We start from the raw sequence: 20,629 nt of genomic DNA on the forward strand, positions 1-20,629 counted from the left end.
ATGTGCATAGTATGTGTGATGTGGTCAGAGGACATCATGTGGAAGTTGTTTTTCCCTTTCCATCGTTTCGGTACCCGAGATTGAATTCAGGTCATCGGCTTGGAACAGAGAGCTACACTTGCTGAGCGGTCTCCCCAGCTCTGAAACTGTGTTTTCTAAGTTCCATTAAGGCATCCCTCATCCCATTTTTAGATATTCAAGGAAACTCCATAGCAAAGTGCACAGCAAATTCCTCAGTGACCTAGGCTCAGTTTCCTCTTCACTATCTTTTTGCCAAACCATTCTCATTTTCTTCTCTACCCGCTACATATAGCTATCCGGGGCCACATGCAGTCTCCTTACCCAAGATCCATTGCTTGATCTTTCTTCTAATGCTACGAGGAATGCTCTTTCCCATACCCATGCCCCTGGCTAACTCTCCTTGCCAACCTGTACCGCCTCTTAGATCAAGGACCTTCCGTGCCCACAGCTCCTCATTCAGACAGCGCATGTGTTCTGAGAATGTATCACGGATCTTATATTTTGAAACTATCAGTTTATATTCCCGTGCCTCTTTGCAGACACTGAGCGCCTCTAACATCATATCCATTATATATTCCCAGAATCCAGGATGATATCTCGTGCGCAGGAAGTATGGCTATAAATGACTTACGGCTGAATGGATGCTCAGTTTTGCCTGTGAAGGCGGAGGGGGGGAGTGTTGGTAAAAGTTTTACAGCTTTAATAAATTTATTCCTCTAATGTTAGCTCTGTTCTCACTATCTCTGCACATGAATGGTGAAATAAATCTTGATGAATCACATCTGGCTGGGAGAAATATTTGCTCGGCACATAAGTTACTTTTAGAAATGGAACCGGGGCTTACACCCATACTTTAGATCCCTCTTGATGTGTATTCTGAAATCTTCATGTGAAGGGTAGGCCACAGCATGGGTGTGGAGGTCAGAGGGCAACTTCAGGTTTTCATCGCGGGCTTCAGCCTTGACAGGAATTCCTGTTGTCCAGCACTGCATATGGGAAGCTGGCTAGCATGTAAACTTCCAGGAATCCTCCAGTTTTTAATCCTCATTTTCATTACCACGATAGGTATTTGTTACTGGACCGAAATTTATATGACATCTGATTTTCATGCTTGTACAGTAAGCACTTCACCCACCAAGCCGTCTGCCCAGCCGTTATTGTATATTTTATTTTAATGCTATTAACCTGTGGTTTTTGGTACTTGTACTTTGGATTGATTGCAGAGAATTTTGTTAAAAAAGAATGAAGAGAATATGTAAAAAATAATTGCATCCAATACTAGTATATGGGATGGAGTTTCATAAAAGATGTGTATTGCTTTCATGGAAGAACATTAAAAACTATTAAGAGATTTAAAAAACTAGTCCTGATACAGTTAATGTGAGTTATTAGTGCTTGACTTTATCTTGGAGAGTGAGTAGCACAAGAAGTCACAGTGATCTCTCTAGGCTTAGCAAGGAAAGATATAACTTATAAAACCTGTAGCACACCAGAAGCACGTGACAGTCAACAATAACAGCCACAACCACCACCACAAGAACAGCAACCACAACAGTAGTAACAGCAAAAGTACGTGTAGTACAGGTTCAGAGAAGTGGAAGGATTCTTGACAGGTTATTTAAAATGGCAATTGCTCTGCCCAGGGCACGATCATTGTCAAAACAGAGCAGACAAGAGCTTCCGTGTCCTTACATAATATCTCCAGGGGAAGAGGAGCCATAATCTTCCTGAATAATTTACTAAGCCTTTACTAACACAGGGGCTAAATATAGTTTAGCACATAGAGTTCAGAGGCCACGTTCCTCTTCGTTCTCTTCCTCGGTGAAATTGAACAGACTAATTCCCTGAATGTAGCGTGATTTCTTGAAGGCAATTCAAGTCTCGCCTGGCATGGAACTCATCTTCCCTTTACGATATGTGATTCCACAGCCCTCTGTGCACTCACTAAAAGCAGATTGTATGCCAAGTGCACACTGCCTTCTCCAGTGGAGTTTCCTGAGGTTGGGCTCCTAGTCATGCTATGTGTTCCTAAAACCTCCCTCCTCGGAACTTCAGTTGTCATGGAGAGGGACCTATTTCCTGTCTACCCCAAGTTCTCTCTTCATTGTTGCATGTCCAATTATAAAAGAAAGTTATTTGCTAATAGTCACACACACAAAAAGACAAAATATAACTACTCACAGAACTACACACTAGTTCACAAAAAAGGGCCGAAGTCTTAAAAGATTTTTAGCGAACATTCTCAATGCTATCCTGATAAGAATATTTTTAAACCCAAAGAAGCAAACCCTTCCACGTATGTGAAATTAACTCCAAAGAAAGAAACCATGTCCTACGTATTCACATCTATATCCACATATCACCATATCATCATGCGTGTTGGGCTTAATATCGAAATACATTATTTATGCTTCCCAGTGGTGGCCTATGCAGTTTGATTCAGAGTGTCGTCCATGCTACAAAAGGAAAAAGGAATTGTTACAACAGATAGCAAGGGGCGGTTGATGGAAGGCATTAAGAGAGCCTTCCTTAAAGAATGGGCTCATACTGCACCTTGAAAGATAAACAGGAGACGGTAATTAGTTGGACGTGGTAGAGAAATGTTTCCCAAGGCTTGCCAGTGGAAAGTCCCCGGGCAGGGCCAAAAGCCCAATCCAAGACACGACGAGAATGGTAAGAGCAGGCAGACAGTGTAGAGGCGGAGCCGATATTAAATGTTTCTGTGTCACCTTGGATGACTTGCTATGCATGCATCTTTCTGTGCACGTGCCTTTAACGATAAAGATAAAATTCCATGGACTGATAATGCTAAAATACAATCCCATCACTCACTCCTCTGTTCCCTATTGTGCTCCAGATGATGACGAGGGATGGGAATCAGCTTGGGAGCTAGAGTGTATGTCAGCGTGCCCAGCCCTGCCTAAAACATGTGTGGTGGGATGGGCCTGTAATCCTGTAGTCCCTGGGAAGGTAGAGGCATTAGGACCAGAACCTCAAACTCGCCCTTGGCTACGTAGTGTGCTAAAGACTAGCATCGAAGCAGGACCTCATTTCTGCTACCCCCACCCCGAAAATGATGATACAACGGAGAGTCCTCTAGTATGTGCCTTGGGCACTCAGCACTCTGCCAACTTCAGGCTAACTGGCCTGTGCTTCAGCCACACCTCACAGTCAGGTTAGACGTCAGGGCATCTGAACAGTGTACTATTCCTGAGTAGATGGTCACGTGCAGCATCCTAGTGAGTGAGATCCTTGTATCCTCTAGGGCCCAGTACCCTATTTACATAAGATGTCAATGACAAAGGACTCATCTTCACCTGCCCAGGCCACGTGTTCTATGACCTCACATTCGGTCAGGAGTGATCATCCTAGTTCCAAAGGCTTATGCATCTCCATGGCACAATTTAAACATATACTCAGGTAACAGTGAGTGGCAGAGGGCTGAAATGTATAGATAGGCAGATGCCGCAGGGAAATCAGTTTACGAGGGAAGCTAGATTATAAAAAAGAAATTAGCAAGTAATTACCTCCTCTTAATAATAACCATTTAAAATGAATCAAAACAGTAAAGGCAAATCTCATACTAAAGTAGGAAATCTTTATATACTCCTTTTTTAATCAAACGGGTATGCTAATACACGTCTTAAATCAACTTTGAAAGTTGATATAGTAGACTTTGAATAAAGTGTATAGTAGATTCTGAAATACGATATGAATAAGATATGCTTTATTACTAGTGTTCAACTTAGAATTAAAAGTCTGAAAGTCGACACACACATGCTCTAATATTGAATAAATCACATTTTAAGGTATATCTTTTCTAAGATGGAGATTTTCTATACAATGTTTTTTAAATATAACACATGTACATGGGCACACGTGGGTGTGTGCATGTGTGTGTGTACATGTGTGTTTGTGTTCAGAGGACAAACTTGGGAGATTCCTCAGGGGTCATAGGTCATAGTTCACACGGTAACTCACAGGTCTTCGGCTCACAGCACATAGCACTAGAGTCACACATGGATGGCTCACCACACTGAGTTTTTGATGTGCAATGTGGGGACTGAACTCAGGTCATCACACTACAGTGGCAAAGCACTGCCCACGCCAGTTTTCCTGCGTACTCTTATTAACATAGACGTGTGGTAGCCCTAGCAGCTTTTTAAAGTTGCAAAACCAGGACAGAAGAGCAGCATGCTTGTTGTGGATTTTGTTAATTGCTTGTATTATGCTAATTGGGTTCCCGAAATTAACGGGAATTAACACATCTACATGTAGGATGCTAAGGGTCCCTGCCCCCCAGTTGGTTTTGATAAAATTTGGTAAATAAAGTTGCTGGAAGCCAATGGTTGGGCAGGAAGACAGAGGCAGGACTTTTAGGATTCCTGAGCAAAGAATGCAGGAGGAGGAAGGCACCATGCCAGAAAGGGAGAAGGTCCAGGCTTGAGAAGTGTAGGACGCAGAGACAGAGAGACTCTCGACATGTAAGAGACGGGGATCTGGGCTCAGGGGGGCTGCAGGCCTGCGTCTGGGGCAGCAAAGATGGATTTTAGTAATAATAACTCAGGAGTATGGGAGGGGGAGGCATCAGCAACCTGGGAGTCGAGGGGTGGCCCAGACATTGAGCCTTTTAAGGTATATTAAAATAGAAGGGTGTGTGTGTGTGTGTGTGTGTGTGTGTGTGTGTGTGTGTGTGTCTGTGTGTGTGTCTGTGTGTGTGTGTCTGTGTGTGTCTGTGTGTGTGTGTCTGTGTGTCTGTGTTTGTGTGTGTGTGTGTCTGTGTGTGTGTGTGTGTGTGTGTGTGTGTGTGTGTGTCTGTGTGTCTTTCCTTGGAGAATCCAGATCACTGGGGCAGGTAGCAAGGAAAGTGCACCACCACTGGGAGTTCAGAGCAGATTCACCAACCACAGCAACACATACTTTCTCAAGAACAACCCCTGCACTTTACCCTGGAGCTTCACTCCAACCACCGGGACATCGGGACATTCTTACACAACGGTAATGACAAAGTATTTCTCTAAAATACTCTTGTAACAAACTGCATGTTTCACAACCAAAGGAAAGTACCAGACAGGTGCCTGGTCAGTCAATCATGTCCAAGCAAAGAAGAAAGAATTCAAAGCTTGATTCAAAGTGGATCTGGCTGTTCTTCCTAAGCCTGTCCATGGAGTCCACACTATTAAAAGTAAACTTGCCAACTTGAGTGTGAGATGCGGGTAAGAGCACAGTCATAGAACTGGAGTGTTTGATATCAAGCAGCCCTCTGATTGGCTGGGTGAACACTATCAACAACAGAAACATTTCTGAGTCACAGTTCATTTGGCTCACAGATAATGGTACACAATTAACAACAGGATGTCGGGAGATGATTATAAGGAATTATCTTAAAAAAAATTGAAGTTCATCTTTACTAAAATTCTGGTGCTGGCTTTTTAAGTGCTTATGTTTGATGAGCAGAATTCTAGACCTAAGGAGGGATGACATCATGGCGGAAGGCACTCCAGAAAGAAATACAGGTCTTCAGAGTATAATAAGTATGGAAAATAATCAATAGTAATCGAATGAAACAAACAGATTAGGCAATCCCGGTGCAAGGAGCCTGACGTTTATTGTTCTACAGACTTGCAAACTTGAAAACAGTTTCAAATTATTAAGGCTGGTTATGCTAGCTGAAGCAATTTATAAACATTAACGTTTTAAAAGCTACTGTGTATAAATTCTGCAGCTGTCTAGATTTTTATCTCCTTAAGATAATTTATTATATCCTTTCCATTTACTTTCTTATCTAGTTTTCAGTAATTAAGAAATTACCACTGTGTTACCTCATTGTTTACTTTCATAACCACTGTGTCATTTTGTCTCAAGTAAACATGGAGCTTTAAGAGTTATTGGGCGCAAATGTTAATCAAGTACTTGGAAAGCAGAGGCAGGAGGATTCCAGTCAGAAGGGCAATCGGAGATACCCAGCAAGTTCCTGGCCTGTCTGGATTACACGGAAAGTTCTAGTCTTAAACAAGCAAACACCAAAACAAAAATAAAATAAAATCACCTCTACCAATTGTCTTTGTATTATTAACATAAAAGTATGTGAGGGTCAAAAATTCAGAATTAACTTTTTTGAAATTTAATTTTCCAGTGGATAGACTTTCAGCTATATTGTTAATTTCTTTGAAAAATAGCATGGTGATAACAGTTAGATTTCCTTAACATATAGTAGGTCTTCCAAACTGTCAGTGCTCCAGAAAAGAATCTGTTCCTTCAACATTCACTAATAAAATGTGCAAACAAGCGCTATCATAAAACACTCTTAACCAAAGCTATCTGTACTCTTCAGTTTTATATGTGTTTCTCATACTACAGTTTAGACTTAATTCTACTTGGGAAGGATGGTTACATTTGCTTCTTCTACAAAACCCCTTTCAGATCTAGGGTTTTGATTTCACATTTCTCTCTTACTATCAAGAGGTATGTGAACCTATTATATTATGCTTAAAAGATATGGTATGGGATTACAAATTTGTCTTTTTATTTATAAAACAGCTCACAGATTAGAAATTGAGTTATTTTCATCCTAAAGCAAGAAAACACAGGGATATCAACCACCTTGCAAATTAGTATTATTAGTATTATTCATTTTGGAAACAGCAAAAACAAACAACAAAAAGGGATCAAAGATATAGTGTATGTCCATGGCAAGTGTCAAGTTTTAAAAATTATTCAATGACTGTGTGTATGCGGGTGAGAGTGTGTGTACATGAGAGTGCACACGCACACATTCACACGGTTTGCTCAGAATCGAATTCAGAACCTCAGACATAGGAGGAACGCACACTACACCGAGCTACATTCCCAGTTGTATTTAATAGAAATGGACAATTACACTCAAATTCTTGAACCAATGACTGCACTTATAAAGTGGCAATATGTGGCCATATATGATCTTATGCATGCTTATGGGAAATTTATTTCTTGATTATTCCACTATCAAGAGAGAATAATGTCATGCCTTCAACACGAGAAAGCATCAGGTTTACTCAAAAAAAATTAGAAACAAATCAGTTTAGTTTTTTACAGTGTATTTCAAGACAATGAAATGCACTCGATCATTACCATAGCGAATATAATGTTAAAGAAAAATTACAGCATGTTTTGGTAAAGTGACATTTACATTACTTAAAATAGTTCCTACAAGTGAAAAAAATACTACATTAAACATTTAGCCTTTTATTATCCTGTCTCTGTGTACCAGTACATAATACAAATGCCTTGGAAACTTGGGTGTCTTAAAGTATATTTTTAAATAATAAACTAATCAATAGAAGGTTTTAATCCTCAGATTTAGGGGAGAAACAATCCATCCTCTCTTGTTTATGTAGTACTAACAGAGGGAAAAAAATCCGAAGGAAGTTTAAAAGAGAGTATAGGAAGCTGAACGGTAGCCTAGGTTCAGAATCCCAGGGCTTAAAAGGAAGGCTGCATGAGGGGGACCCCACAAGCTCAAAAGTATGAGGCCACCCTGGTCAGCACACTTAGACTTCCATCTCAAGATGGAGGAAAAGGGAGGGGGGAGAAGAGAAGAGGGGGAGAGAGAGGGAGGCTGAGGGAGAGGGCAGGATATAGGCTTGTATAAATCAATGGTTAAGTATTTAGAATTATAACTTTTTTCTAGAATAAAATACCCGAGAAACAGTCACACTTGTGTAAAAGCTTTAGAAATAGCTTTGGTTAAACAAACTCAAGCATTTTAAAGTACAACTTAAAGAAAGTAAAGGTCTCTCTGTCTCTGTCTCTCTCTGTCTCTGTCACTGTCTCTCTGTCTGTCTGTATGTGTGTGTGTGTGTGTGTGAGTCTGTGTGTGTGTGTGTATTTGTGTGTGTGTGTGTGTGTGTGTGTGGGTGTATTAGGCCACACTCAGAGCAGAGGAATGCTCAAATTCAGATTCAGACATGGCGGTTAATCACAGTGGGGAGGACTTTCCTTTTCCTGTTTTAATTGAAATAGTGTAAGTAGTAGTTAACATTTCCTCACTGAAAGTTTCAACCTAATTCAAATGTTATGTGAAAGGACCAAACACTGATATCCACCCTCAAACGAAAATAAACTAAAACTGTCTGCATGACCTAATGTGAAAGTGTGTAAACATTAGACTATCTAGATATTTCAAAGAACTTTTTGTCAAAAAGAGTTGGAGGTAAAAATAGTAACAAATTCTTGTAATTATATTCTATTATGATCTTCTTAAGGCTATGAAAAACTTAACTACAAACTCAGAAAAAAAATTTTTTAGAAAGTGGTCTAAAAGTACTGCTTTGCATATGAAACTCAGGTAATTAAAAAAAAAAAAAAAAAACCTCAAAGGAATACGTCCTAACAGCTGCTACCTTTTCCATAAATGATTGCCTGTTTGGACTTTGTACCTTGCAAATGCTGAGTGAATTTTAAATGTCTTTTAATGTGCAGTATTTTCCCACCCAAGCAATCAATGTGAAGATTACTCCACACCTGCTCGCCCATTTAAGTTTCACTTTTTGTGAACTTAGCATTAGACTCCAAGAACTGAATTTAGCTTTCTGGTTTATGTCTTTTAAAAAAAAAAAAAAGGAGCCAATAGGGTGTTTGCTAATTTGTGACCATCCGTCATTTAACTGTGTCTCTTAGTGCCCAGAGATGTCTCATTCTAGGATCCAGGGTGGTTAACACCTGTAAGGTAATTATATCTACCAAATGCTCTTGGCCAGAACTGTGAATATGTAATTGCTCTTGCCATCTGTTAATTGTTCTATCTGAATCACTTACTTCATCAGACACATCTATTTCACATCTCCCCATTTGTAATGGCTCCTGGAAATGGTTCACTTTCTCACAGTGTGGTTTAACCAATCTTTCCATTATTAAGTCTCAATTTTTAAACCCTTGGGAAAGACAGAGATCAAATTGATAGAAATGCATGCGTGTGTTTGAGGGGTAGAGTGGTTGGATGGTTATACCTAAGGGAGAGTAACCTGAATAAGAAAGTATAAGGGGATTGGAAACTGTTAAAGGGAGAGTGGAAGGTTAGATAATGGAGACTTTACCTGACATCCTAAAACTAAAGAAGCTTTAGTGATCTGTGTCAGGGCATCCTCCTAGCTAAGACTGACAAATCTTCACACCAAGAAGCTGACAGGGCTTGATGTAAACGTCCTCTCCCGTGTCTACAGATTGGGCATGTCTGAGATGAAGTTTGCTGTAAACATTATTAATTAGCATAGATTTGGAATTCGACAGCTACTGAACTTTAGGCAAGTCTGTTTAGTCTCGGTGCCATGGCTACAAAGAGAGCATCAGCAAAATAAAATAAAAACTAAAAGAACGCTTTTACCAGTGAATAATATGGCATGTGGATAATGCGAATTCTCATCGTAGCCATTATTAGGGAAGTTGTAGTGCTTGGTAGGTCGCCTGTATGCCCATTCGCACTACAAACGGGTGTATTTTGGGGTATGCGTCCTTGGCCACACCCACAGGAGCACGTCGGTATCTTAGACCTATGACCTGTTAGCCTGTTAGATATGGTTTGAACAGCTGCCTTGCCACCCAGTAGGTCGCAAAGTCTGCTACATGAACTCAGGCTTTAGTTGAATAATTTCCTTTGCAGAGGCAATTAGAAATTAAGGATAACAGAAAGGCATCTTATAAGTTTGCTTGTGTCATCTGGGAAAGGGTGACAGTCACTTAACATGTGGAAAGCAGAACGTGGAGAAAGCAGAAAGCAGAGGTGTAGACAGAGGTGTGTTCCAGTGGTGTATTTGAAAGTTTAAAAAAAAAATTAAGGAAAGGCTTAAGTCACCAAAAACTAGGAAGGAAAAGAAGGCTTAGCCTCTATAGAAGTTTGCAGGCTACAGGGATTTCTGGCCATCAGAATGGCGTGGGAATAGACTGTCATTTGGACGAAGTTAGGACTGGCAATATCTACACTGGCCCAAGAGGTCCACACCACTGAATGTCCGAGCAATAGCATTACAATATAAACAAATCATAAAACTAAATCACAAAACCATGAAGATTTACAGAAACATTTCAGATGGTCCCACAGTACCCACTTATATCAGAGTAGTGTTCTGTTGTGAATATTGTTAAAATTAAAGAGCGTCGTGATACATTACCAAATGCCTTATTACGCAGTGTCACCTTTCTTTGCCTTCATTCCTTCTTTGTCTCCCTTGCTTCTGGGATATAAACTGTACTGAAATGTAGTTTCTTGATAGTTTGGGGAACTCTCACAAGCCACCTTGTAGAGTGTCACTGCAACAGGCTTTCCCTGGTGTTTTCCCCACAATTAGTCTTACTGTGACTACCATTACCACATATTACCATTGCTTTATTATCTTATAAAACCTCTCCGGTGTGTCTCTTATACCAATACTAATCTCTCGTCATCAAATCCAAGTCAGCCATTGACCTCTTCCAACTGGAACTGCTAATTCTATACGTCAACCCGGAAGGATGTTTGTAGTTGGTGTCTTGGCACCAACTGGTGAAGCCGGAGTGATACAGTGTCCTTCTTGGTGTTGCTATCGCTCAGTCAATTGAAAAAATGGGCCTCGAGGACAGAAGAAGTCTCCAGCGTGCAGGAAGGACTCTTCAGATATCAGTTGAACAGTGGCTGCTCAGGGGTCTAGGAATTGTGAATTCTTGTCCCTTCCCTGGTGTCTACAAAGTGGTGACTTGCCAGACTCCAAATGCAGCAAGCTAATTCTTTACAGCAAATCTTCTCCTCGGTATAGACACATCCCACTGGTTCTCGCCCTGCCCCCAACTGCAATCCTAACACAGTGCACTCCTAATTTTGCCTTGAAGATTTTTTTTCCCTACTAGAACTATACCTGTAATTTCATGCTAGGTTCTTCACACTAAAAGTTCTTATGTCTGTCTGATTTTTATTTCTTCCATCAACGAGTGGCACACTGCATTCATGAGAAGTACCACCCCGACCCCTGAAAAGACAAGCACTTAATGCCTTAGATGCAGTTTTGTGCTTTCAGGTTTCAGTTACCCCCAGTCAACTAAGACATTAATGTACTCAATGAAACACACTGTCCCACAGCTTTAAATTTCATTGCATTTTGAATAGCATGACAAAAATTACAACCTGTCCAGCTATTCCTGGGACATAAACCATCCCTCCACCCAGAATTCCTATGGTGTATAAACCATCCCTCCATCCAGAATTCCTATGGTGTATAAACCATCCCTCCATCCAGAATTCCTATGGTGTATAAACCATCCCTCCATCCAGAATTCCCATGGCGTCTACAGTGCTATCTGCTACCCATAGCACTGTGGCCATAGCCTAGTAACACGAGAATAATGTCTTCCAAGTCTAAGGGTAGCAATCCTGGTGATTTTATTATGGTATGTAACTACAACTGTTCGATTGCCAGTGTGGTTCATCTGTGATTAATCTATAAATTAATGAATAAAGGTTGCACAGAAAGGGTTTGGCTCTATGAGTAGTGCAAGTATTTGTTAGAGATTGGGGTTCGGGACACCTGCGGATAAGGGGGAGACTACTGGGTCAGAATTTATTCACTCAGTAACTGAAAGATACCGTGATTGCGTGTGGTCTGGGGTGATTACATTTACGGCTGGTATAAAGTTTGCTTTGATCCGGATTGGCTGGAAGGGGATGAAATTGCCGGGCCATGTGGTATAGCTGCATTGGTGTAAACCAGTGCCAATCACTTGGCTCAATTGGTGTGATCCTAGTTTGCATTCTCTAATGCATTATGCTGCTAACTTTACTCTTTGTCTCATGTTACTCTCTTTGACACCTTGAGCTTTTTAGATATTCTTCATATCAGAGAGTGGAAGCCAGCCAGCTCGCTTTCTTCCTTTAGTACTATGTTAGCTAGTCTCAAGCCTTTACTATAAAACTTTTAGAGTCGGTTTATTGACATCAACGAATAATTTTGATTGAATTAAATTTGGTTGAATTAATTTTGATTAATTAGAAACTGATACTACAGAAGTTTTTATTTACACAAGTACTTTTTTATTTCATTAGTACTGTATGATTTCTTCATAAAGAAACTGTACTGGATTTATATCTAAGCATATATATATATATATATATACATATATATATATGTATTTGTGTGTGTGTGTGCATGTGCGTGCGCGTGCAATTAACAGATCAAACTATCCACAATCGTAATATTGTTTTAAACTTTCTGAGCATTTTGTGTATGACACTATGAATTTCACTGCTGGTTTCAGGAGTTCTGGAAGAGTCATCATGGAAATTATGGCATCTATTGATTAAAAACACCTTCCTTTGCATTCTTTTAAACTATTTCTTTTTGCTGCTGGTTTTGTTTGTTTGTTTGTTTGCTTTTTGACTATTTATCATCAGAAGTCAGGGACTGTCTGTATAATCACACAGTACTGGAAACTAGACATCTAAAGCCAAGACGCTGGCAGGGTCGGGTCTCTCTAGGACTGCAATGTAGAAACTGTCCCTTGCCGATCTCCTATACTGCTGGCCATCTCTGATGTTCCATCAATTGAATTAACGCTGCTTCAAGTTGTGTCTCCTCCCACGTGATTATTTCATTCTGAATCTTCACTTGCTTTATATGGACACTATTGACTTCAAATCTGGGCTAACCTCATAACTTACTTATATCTCAACTATACCCAGTAGATACCACTTTAAAATAAAAATCACAATCATGAGCACCAGGGTTATGACTTAAGCCTACCTACTAAACACATTACATGCATCATCTGTAGAATACCAGTCAATAACTTAATAGCGTTAACCCTTCTAATCTTGGTCTTAACAACTATGAAAGGAAACTAGAATTACCTTAGTATTTGGTTAGGTTGTAGAGGATGGAGTGGTTAACTTAGTTGATCAGAGTTATACAGAGAAACCAATTATGAGCACACTAGGGCTGCAGTGCCAGTAACCACAGGGTCTCACACCTATCGCTTGCCCTGTTCAACACATTTTCAGTGAGAGATAACGTCCTGCTATTTGCACGTCTCAATTCCAGCAGTGCCTCGGAGGGTGTCTTGGTAGAAATCAGAGCTCACAGTGATGACGCACGCTACAGGTGGACTAGTAAAGGTAAGATGGCTGCTCTTGGTTTCCTAAGAGCTTGAGGTGCATCATTAAGTTGTTTATTTGAGAACCATGCAAAGCAAAGATCTGCAGACAGAAAAGAATCAGGCCATAGATTACTGAGATGGGTGCAAACAGACCAATATAGAGGAGCAATGAAAAAAAGAGCTAGCTCTTCGAAAGAGATCCAAAGCCTTTATGCAAAGTAACCAAGAGAAACGCATCACCTAAATTAATAAAATTAGAGAAGAAATAAGAGACATTATAGTGCATACTAACTAAAGTTACAGAATCATTAGAATACACATTGAAAACCTATATATCAATCAATTAGGAAAGGAGATGAATGGCTCATTTGCTGATTTTGGTGCTGAAGAGACCATGATTAGAAAAATATCTCTAACACAACACGTGTGCTATGTTGTCTACTGGAACACTGTACTGAATGGTGTATGTAGCACCACTTCAAAACGGTACCCAGTAATGCTTTTCAGTTTATTCCAGCCAGATCAGGAACTGCCAGTTAGCACAGAAAGAACAGTACTAAAACCCTTAGTCATTAAGCATGAAAGTAACATTTTCTAGTTATTGTACCCTCAGCTTAATAAAAGATTATCCTTGAATGGCCAAAAGTTATTAATTATGGTTTTCAATAACATATTATCTATCTGAATTAGAATTTTCCTGATACCGTAAAAACTAAATAAACAGCAGAAATAAAATGGACTCTGAAGCAGAAAGACATCAGTTGTCATCTGAAGTCAGTATAAACACCTTTGTTTTTATCAAAATACCTGGTTAACTTGGGTTGCTTTACAAATGTTTGTAAGCTTGTATTAACTATAGATTAATGTATTTGTTAAGTTTCTGCAAAGAACTCATATTTTTATTGAGAAGTTTTTTCTTTGCATAATACATCCTGATTACAATTTCCCTTTCCTCTACTCCTCCCACTTCCTCCCCTCCTCCTTTCCCATCTGGACCACACCCATCTGTCATCGGAAACCAAATGGGCTTCTAGGGGATAACAGCAAAATAGAATTTAATAAGAGAAAACAAAATTGGGCAAGGTAAAACAGAAAGAAAAAAGATTAAGAGAAGGGGCAAGAATCAGAGCCCACTCCTTCTCACATCCACGAGTCACATAAAGTAACTCATTTCTAAAACGTGGCTGTCAGTATTAAAGAATCACTAAAACTATATGGGGCAGGGTGCTGACCGAAGTCACTAGTCTGACTAGTGAGACAAGTGATATGGTCACTACTCGTCATTCCACCAAATTTTAGACATACTCTCGGCTGCTTTAGGCACTATGCTTCAGCTTGGAAGCATCTCTTCCCATCACTTAGGGTTCGGCCAACATCCTTCACAATGGAAACATCCAGAATTCCAGCGCCTCCATTAGACTCCAGAAGCACTCGGAATCGACACCATATCCACTCTCCTCAGAAATGCACATCTTTCTGCATGGCGGCACAGTGCCCAAAGGAGAGGACATATGCACTCACAAGACACAGGTGAAACTGTGTAACACTTGTGCTTCACCTACACTAAGGATGTAGGGCAGGGATTACACAAAGATACCAGAAAAAAGAGAGCCAAGTTGATGCAAATTGCTAAGATGTAGCAGAAATAGTCATCGCTTGATCTTAGCCAAAAGGCTGAGAATCGACAGCAGAAATGTTCAAAAGGACGTTTTCAGTTGAATGTGAAGAAGTTGTATTATGCTCATACTGGTTTTTCAGAGGTAGCCCAGCATAACTTTCTGATATTGGAGCTATTTTAAAGGCAAGGTAATTTGCATGTTAATAGACTATCCCTTATCAATGTGAGGCTCCGGTGTAGACAGAGAGAAGGACTGCTACACAAGGAACGCAAATAATGCGACATGTATTCCCATAGTGCTGCCTAGCAAAGATGTCCGATGAGTTTTCTGTAAAATGACTAAATGGAACCAGTTGAGATCCGATCATTGCAGCATACTGCGACCTGACCCTCAGTTTGCAGAGGTAAGACCATCTTGATTTAGTCCGTCTTCTTTCTTGTTCTGAAAATCACGTATTTGCATCGCCTAGATGTTTCCCTCCATTTACTTAAGTGGGTTTGTGCTGATATCCTGCCATTACCCTTCTCCACATTAATACCCCCGTGGAGTGTTTTCTCAGTTGACACCTTGACACTTGTCATGGTCTGCCATCACAGCACGGCTGTTAGGGCCTGACATACGTGGAGAATTTTCCTTACTAACTTGGCTCATTCAAAACCTACTATCTAGCTTTCCTGAAGCTGAATCTATTGATGTTATGAAACACTGATACTTTGTTTTTTAATTTGATTCGGGACTAGTTTTGGTCATGAGGAATTAAGGAATCATATACGGCAAGCTGAAGTTTTTGTGTTTCTTTCTTTTGGGGGTGACAAGTCATATCAAAGACACTTTCTGCTCTCTATTAACAGGAAAAGTTATGCAGCCAAAGCTCACCAGATTGAGCTGAGGAGAACAGGAAGTACCAGCACATTCTTGGAATAGAGAAGAAAATGCAAAGTTTTAAAGGAAACCAACTTGTACACGTAAGAGTATAAACACAATGCTTTATAGAACACTCACAAGTTGAACATCATTACCTCCAGAACAACACCAAGCTGATTGTATTTAGAAAAAAATTGAGGTGCTACACTTCTTCAGCACATCCTGACTCCCATTCTTATTACACAGCCTGAGGTGTGATCATGTCTTTATGTAACTTTAATCTTGCTTACACTTTAGGGGGTGGGGTGTGCCAAGAAGAACAATGGTGCATTCCGCTCTATCTTTGATGTCTAAAGACTTTGAGAGTGACGTCTGTTAATGTCCCCTTCAGACAATGACCTTTCCGGATCTGAATCTGCAGCTCTGCTGCCAGTGTCCGGCAGGAAGCTAGAAGAGCACAGTGAGAACTGTGAGTGGCGTATCTTCTCCAGGCGTAGTGTATTTTCCAATCACAACACTGCAGAAACCAGTTCCTAAGATTACGAGGTAAGGTATGCCCATGGGAGTGTTGTTTGTTCTGCTTTATTCTTGCTATAATTTCTGTTTTGTATTTTGTATCCTCATAGCATCTTTACCATCAAGTTTATTTCAATGCAAACATCACAGACTCTTGAAGGTTATATTCTCAGCAATAAATAAATAAACACTATCGGCAAGCCATGCCTTTTATTACCATGACATACATGAGAGTCAGAACACATTCACATGTCTTGTCTCTGAGCGTGGCCCCACTAACTGCTACATACCCCCACCCAGAACATTGCCCATGTTTATCCCACACTTCTCCCAAGCATGTCTCGGCATGGCTTTCCCTGACTGTCTATTAAAGTCATGCAATTTACACACCTATACATGAACTCAATACAATCCGACCATAACAGGGGAAAGACCAGGGTGTTATTTCAAATTACCACATTCAGTGAGTTAAAAAAGTCTACTGCCAGAGCAATTCATTTACCAAATGTACGGCCAACTTGGGAAATGCATGGTCAGGCAATGAACTACTTTTCCACAGAGGATGGTGCTGGTATGGGAATGGCAAGATTTCACCTTTGGACAGAGTTGATAGGAACATTCAAACAACTGAATAAATTATAATCTTTAGAAGGAAGTCAACTCTGAAAGCTGTGGCCTGGTGGTCAACTTTTGCTCACAGAATCACATGAGCCTTACTGCATGAGTGAGCCGTGTTTGCCTTAGGCCATAATTTCTCTCCATCCTAAGTCTTGTGAGATTAAAAATGCCTACTTTTTCTTCTATTTCCCAGATGGTTTGTGCTCTTGTCCAAGCTTTTTCTTTTTTTTTCCCTCTTCCATTTTAAGTGGACAGAGCCAAGGGAAAGGTGATCCACAGTAAAGAAAAATCAATCCCTAAAGAAGCGTCACTGAGATAATAGACCACGGACTGCACAGGACAGAGCATTGGACTCATAACTCAAGTCCCTGTGAGACGAAGGGGCGACTGCACTGTAGATGTTTTCCAGATCTCAACAGGGTTCTGCTCAAAAAACTTGTCCCTGGTAGCAAAACATGGGTGACAGGGTGAGATCTGAGGCAAAGAGGAAGAGTCTAATCAATATAAAAATAAGAGTCCTTAAGGGCAGCCACATCACACGAGAGACCGTCACCTAGAATTCTCTAGTCTACTCCATGTGGGATGACAGGTTAATTAACTATTATTCAACAGCAAAATTAGTTCAGTGTTGCTCCCAGGCAGGAGCCATCTCAGAACATAACAGAAATTCATCTCTCGCTGGGGTCTGGCTGAAATTCTTACAGTGCTACTCAGCTAGAAATAAAACCAGGATGCCTGGCTGAGTAAAATGCCTTCCTTTAAATCAAGTAGTGTTAATGGGGGTTTGTTTGTTTGTTTGTTTTCGTTGCTTGGTTGTTGTTTTTTCTGTTTGTTTGTTTAAGTCAAACAAACCCTGGGTTGAGCTTTAAGATATCGATGACCCTGTTTAAGGAACCCTGGCTACTTCTCCAAGCACGAGTTTCTTTCCTATCTTAACTACCACCAAATGAGAGGCAACGGTAATGCTCTGTATCAAGAAGCAAATGTGCCTCGGCCCATCGGCAGGGCTGTTTGCAAGCCTCTCCCTTGCTGTGGAAGGAACACAGCTTGGTGATTTGTGCGTGAACAATTTAAATGAATTAATCCCATTGATGAACGAGAAAAATGATGTGTTCAAGGCTCAAATCAATTTTTCAGACAAATAATTATAAACTATTGTACAGCTCAGAACTCTACCGTAATTAGGGGAATAAAATAAAATGCATACTAAAAACGCAGCAGAAGATAATGCATCACAAATTATGGGCTGTGATCTCAGAGCAAGGACATGCCACGGGGGACAGTCGCTCCCCTGATTCCTGTGTTTCATCTCTGGAGAAGGTTGCTTCTGCTGAGCTCTAATGTGGTTATTATTGCAATCACATTAATGTACCACAACCATGTGAACAAAATACGGAAGTATTTGTTAAATTTACTATATACTTTATTGAAATCCCAAATCCAAGATTCTATCTTTTCTCATTCTCAAAAAAAAAAAAAAGAGAGAAAGAAAGAAAGAAAGAAAGAAAGAAAGAAAGAAAGAAAATCACTACCTCCTAAGAAACTGGGCTTTCTGTGTGTCTGTGCAGCTCATAAAAGAGCAAACTATAGCAGAACTTTTCTGCCATCTTCCATGAACTTCTAATCGGCCTTGACAGCACACACACATTAAAAAGTGGACTGGATTTTTTCACCAGTATTATTTGAACACTTATTGACAGCATCCTCCATATCAGTAAAGGAGTACATCTCTATAGAAAGATACTCAAAAGATACAGAAATTAAGGCGTCTACTCATACCACACAATTACACAATAAGATAACGTAGGGGTTGGGGATTTGGCTCAGCGGTAGAGCGCTTGCCTAGCAAGCACAAGGCCCTGGGTTCGGTCCCCAGCTCCGAAAAGAAAAAAAAAGAAAAAAGAAAAAAAAAAAAGATAATGTGACACATTCCTCATAAGGAATTACACACGTAATAAACAGAAACCGTAGATCACGCATTTAATCCTACCACTGGAGGAGGCAGAGGCAGGAGAATTCAAGGCTTAAGGTCAACCCTGGATAGACAGAGAAACCATGTCTCAAATATCAAACCAAAGCGTAACAAAAGAAAAGGGAAACAAAAAAGAAACATCCTTGAAATTAAGGGTTAGGAATGGAGTGGGAAGGTCAATTGTACAATGCTTGCTTGCTTAGCATGAAGGAGGCCACTGGCTCAACTTGCAGCACACCAAAGAATTAAATAATGAAAAAATTAAAGGAAAAAAGGAAAACAAAAGAGGAGTAAGGTTTGAAGAGAGAGGTCGGCAGTGAAAATTTCCAGCACCAAATCAGGGTCTCACAACAGTTCTTATCCCACTTCCAAGGATTCTGACACCCTCTCTTGGCCTCCTAGGGTACATCAGACAGATACGTGGCACACATACATGCAGGCTTAACACAGAGAGACATACATGCAGGCTGAACACACATAACCATAAAATAACTAACTTTAAAGGCAACAGGAAAATAATGGTTGAAAATTGTATTGATCTAGGGGCATTTGAGTGGGTAGAATGTACTACTACCTATTTCAAATTAGAAGGACAATGTTTTGCATAAATGTTTTGTTTGTGTCTCTTTGGCACATGTCTTCTGATCTTTTTGGTTCTGTGACCAGGTACCTTAAAAGAAGCAACCTATTTCAGCTCAAGGATCTGGGAACTCAACCAATTCTGTTCAGAAAGGCACTCCACAGGGAGGCTGTAGGCTCATTTTTAGGAACAGGAAGCAAACAGAGGGAAGGAGGTGTAGCTGGCTTCCTTTCTGATTCAGGACTGGGTGACAGCCCTTGGAATGTAGCCATCCAAATTCAGGATGAATCTTTGCCCTCAGTTAATCCTGTTCGAGACAAATCTCACATACACACATCCTAAGGGTGCTTCACTCATTCCCAAAGCACTTCTTAATCAGGAAGATAATCACGGTTAACCTCCTCAGTTCTCACTGAATAATCATCTCATTTGAGATGGGCAAAAAGAATAGTGTGATTTGCAAAATGCCATCAGTCAGCAGTTTGTGAAGGATTCTTCTAGCTTTACAATTTGAATTGCTTTAATGGTTGAAGAAGCAGTAGGAACACCAAATGTGTCCCCACTTCTGTAGAAGTGTAGAAAACCTCGGTATTTTTCATTTGCATGAACAAAATTTTTAGATTTATTTTCTTTCTTTCTTTTTTTTTTTTTTTTTGACTTAGAATTTTTCTGGTGTGATTGCATTAAACTGGATGTGATGTGCTCATGACTGGTGAGCAGCAGTATCAATAAGCTATCATTTGTAGACTTCTTTGGCAGAATAAAAGAGATGAGATTTACATGTTGACACCTTCACCCCATGTACCTCCAAGTGCTGTATAGTGACCACCCCATTCATTTTGCTATTGGGAAGAATATCTTCTTGGCTAGTTGCTATAGCCTGTGTCCCTTGTAGTCATAGTAACACTTAAATTTTCATATGATGAGGCATTGAAAAGAACATAAAGTCATAAAGAAGCACCCTCCCTCTTCAATATTAGCAAAATTAGGAAAGAGACGAGGAGCTGTAGGTCTGCGTTTTTGCCCTTTTATCCCAATGCTATGTGAGAATGCAGAATTTATCCCTACCTGGAACTCAACAAGAAGACCCCATGAATATATTTGGATGGATATAGGTAGTTTTTTTTCCATACCACATTCATTTACATTTTTGCATCTCAAAAACAGGTCAGAATTGTCTTACCTCTTCTCCTCCAATTAACTCCTGGTCTTCTGTATTTCCATTTGACATGCTAAACAATTTCACTTTTCTATTTAGAGCATAGTTTTTTTTTTTTTTTTTTGACCAACCACCTGGAAGTCCAGCAGACCAGATATTTGGTCTCTCAAGCGGAAGCAATGCCT

The 20,629-nt window shown here is 40.1% G+C and overlaps 1 protein-coding gene and 2 long non-coding RNA genes across 26 annotated transcripts in view; 2 read left to right on the top strand and 1 right to left on the bottom strand.

The window, feature by feature from the left end:
- Positions 1-6,075, top strand: part of LOC134484965 (uncharacterized) — a 37,370-nt gene extending 31,295 nt beyond the window's left edge. Inside the window, exon 5 of the long non-coding RNA XR_010062798.1 lies at positions 5,887-6,075. This is a non-coding gene — a long non-coding RNA (uncharacterized LOC134484965). The remainder of the gene's footprint in view (positions 1-5,886) is intronic.
- Ptprk (protein tyrosine phosphatase, receptor type, K) overlaps positions 1-20,629 on the bottom strand; it is a 499,207-nt gene that overhangs the window by 133,876 nt on the left and 344,702 nt on the right. The window lies entirely within an intron of this gene.
- On the top strand, positions 12,927-18,261 carry LOC120098805 (uncharacterized). Its single transcript, XR_010062801.1, has 3 exons — positions 12,927-13,135; positions 15,032-15,138; positions 15,587-18,261. It is a non-coding gene; the product is annotated as an uncharacterized LOC120098805 (long non-coding RNA).

Source organism: Rattus norvegicus, chromosome 1 (genome assembly GCF_036323735.1).
Source record: "Rattus norvegicus strain BN/NHsdMcwi chromosome 1, GRCr8, whole genome shotgun sequence".
NCBI lineage: Eukaryota > Metazoa > Chordata > Mammalia > Rodentia > Muridae > Rattus > Rattus norvegicus.